This window comes from Bactrocera tryoni, chromosome 3 (assembly GCF_016617805.1).
Source record: "Bactrocera tryoni isolate S06 chromosome 3, CSIRO_BtryS06_freeze2, whole genome shotgun sequence".
Classification (NCBI taxonomy): Eukaryota; Metazoa; Arthropoda; class Insecta; order Diptera; family Tephritidae; genus Bactrocera; species Bactrocera tryoni.
Genome location: NC_052501.1, coordinates 49,404,589 through 49,407,841, shown reverse-complemented (window position 1 = coordinate 49,407,841; position 3,253 = coordinate 49,404,589). Strand labels below are relative to the sequence as shown.

At 34.1% G+C, this 3,253-nt stretch overlaps 1 pseudogene; it reads right to left on the bottom strand.

Annotated features, from left to right (window-relative positions):
* Nucleotides 1-361: 361 nt before the first annotated feature.
* On the bottom strand, nt 362-555 carry LOC120773159 (annotated as a pseudogene).
* Between the last annotated feature and the right edge of the window lie 2,698 nt (nt 556-3,253).

Below are 3,253 nucleotides of genomic sequence, written 5' to 3'. Positions count from 1 at the left end.
ATGGCAAAAGCTAAAAATCATAAATTGCACAACTTTCTGGTGCTTCTCGCAAAAATCGGCGTCGATATGTATTCACGATCATACGTATACATACATACATACATATTTACGCATGTTTGTAGGCGAAGCTGTTACAGCGGCAAGGGGTGACAATCGGCGGCCATTACTTTACTTATGCCATAGAAATTCTATTGCTACGAATATGGAAATGACAACGAAATAATGCAAATATGCATATTTCTAAAGGTCATTAATTTCTTTGAAGAAATGAAAGGAATGAATGATTCTGAGAAGTATAGTCTTAACTTTTCAACGGCAAACGCAGAGCATTTCAACCAAAAGGAATTTATTCATTAAAATCACCACTCAGAAGTCGTTTTATCCGTTGTAAGCGAACGATTTTCGAAGAAACATCATTTCTAATATGTCACAAGACAAAATTAGAAATGAACCTCACGCTGTCAGATAAGACGATATACCTCGTCATCGCGGGTCGATTTCCAAAAAATGTAAATGAAGACTAACTACAGAAATGATCCTGTAAAGTATAGCCTTAATTTTTCAACGGCCAACGCAGGGTATTTCAACAAAAGGTCACATAAAATAGTTGAGAATTCGCAGAAATGAAAGACAAAGGAAAGAAAAAGCAGTATAACTTCAATAATGAACAAGCACACAAACATACATATGCGCAGCAGCAGCAAGGAAAGAGGTAACAATCGGCGATCCATTGTATATTTCTTTCATGCATAACCAAACCATAATTAGGACAACGCAATTGAAGTGTCAATGGTGGTCTAGGTGGTAAGCGCTTCAAAAGTTACGACGAGCACGTAGGAGGTGCGTAGGTTCGAATCCCAACAGAATTTATTTTTAATTGAATATGTTATCTTATTTTATAATAACTCATTTTAAGCATATAAAAGATTTACCTAAACATTATGATGATATTTTCATGATTCATACGCAATGTACCAATATATGCCTTTGCGTTTTGCCGTCGGCATTTCCATATTGACATGCAAAAGTAATTATGTATGTATTTCATTGTTTCGTTTTGGCCCAATTTTGTATATTAAGACAAGTGTCAATAATTGCGCCAAAATCAAATATATTATATATTCATATGTAAACATGTTTTAAACTTTACATAAAATTGAAGTGTCAATAATTGCGCCAATTTTCATAAAGTTGGAAATTTTGCGCGAATAAGTGTGTGTGGAATTTGAAAGTGCCTTAAAATGCGAATTTGAAATTTCAATAAATTTTAAGAAATTTTAAACTTAATGTATTTTCATTAATTAATTTAATTGTCAATAAATTTTTTAAAAATTATTTGCCCTAGTTGTCCATTTTTTATTTTCTCACATTTCAGCCGATTTTATATACTTCGCAACAAAGTTGCTAAGGAGAGTATTATAGTTTTGTTCACATAACGGTTGTTTGTAAGTCCTAAAACTAAAAGAGTCATATATAGGGCTATATATACCAAAGTGATCAGGGTGACGAGTAAAGTTGAAATCTGGATGTCTGTCTGTCCGTCCGTCCGTCTGTCCGTCCGTCCGTGCAAGCTGTAACTTGAGTAAAAATTGAGATATCTTGATGAAACTTGGTACACGTATTTCTTGGCTCCATAAGAAGGTTAAGTTCGAAGATGGGCAAAATCGGCCTACTGCCACGCCCACAAAATGGCGGAAACCGAAAACCTATAAAGTGTCATAACTAAGCCATAAATAAAGATATTAAAGTGAAATTTGGCACAAAGGATTGCATTAGGGAGGGGCATATTTGGACGCAATTGTTTTGGAAAAGTGGGCGTGGCCCCGCCCCCTACTAAGTTTTTTGTACATATCTCGGAAACTACTATAGCTATGTCAACCAAACTCTATAGAGTCGTTTCCTTCAAGCATTTCCATATACAGTTCAAAAATGGAAGAAATCGGATAATAACCACGCCCACCTCCCATACAAAGGTTATGTTGAAAATCACTAAAAGTGAGTTAACCGACTAACAAAAAACGTCAGAAACACTAAATTTTACGGAAGAAATTGCAGAAGGAAGCTGCACCCAGGCTTTTTAAAATTGAAAATGGGCGTGGCCTCGCCCAACTTATGAACCAAAAACCATATCTCAGGAACTACTATACCGATTTCAATGAAATGGGCCACCAAGATCATGCGATTTAACGCAGTTTTAGACTATTTTTTGTGGGGCTACGTCAAGTCTAAAGTCCACAGAAATAAGCCAGCAACTAACGTGCGATTTTGAAGACAACATTTCCGAAGAAATTCGGGCTATTCCGGTCGAAATGCTCGGAAAATGATGATACACCCAAAATTGACCTTACGAATGGAATACGGTATTTGACAGCCGCGGTCAACATTTAAAATGAAATTATCGATTAAAACTCTAAATATCATGCGAAAGTATAACAAAATGTTTCAAATAAAGAACCGATGAGATTTTGCAAATTTTATACTTTTTTTATAAAAAGTTATCAAGCCTTAAAAGCAAAATGCGAAAAATTATCATATTATATTATGTCGTTTGCACATTTGTCTGTATATTTGCGAAAGCAAATGTTCTACAAAAGCATATTTCTATACTTAAACAAAATTATTAGAACCATCGTATATTATGTACATGCATAACCAAACCATACTTAAGACAAGCCACGAAAGTGTCAATGGTGGTGTTGGTGGTAAGCACATAAAAAGTCAAGATGATACCACAGGTCTAAGGTTCGAATCTCGATGGACTAAGTTTTATTTTTGCATTTTAACATCGGGGATACTATACAAGTAAATATTTTTCTTACTAATAGAAATTAAATTTATCACAGCAATATACATAATATACATATACATAATATTGCTGTGATAAATTTAATTTCTATTAGTAAGAAAAATATTTATTTGTATAGTATACGATGTTAAAAGGCATACATCTTCTATCCTATCTTGTGTATCTGCACATGCTCATATGAGTGTATGTATACGCATGTGCGCGTTCAGAAATTCGAAATCACAATTCGCATCACTTAAACAAACAGAAAGATTTAGAAAAGTCACTGATAATAGTTGAGAAACGCATAAATGAAAGACAAACGAAAGAAAAATAATGCGCAAGTTACTTGATTGACTGACATTATTTTTCTGAAGAAACCTTGGAATAGTTATTCATTAAAATCAGGTGGTTCGAGAAGTCATTTTTTCCAGTTGGAATAGAACGATTTTTCGAAGAAAAACTGTC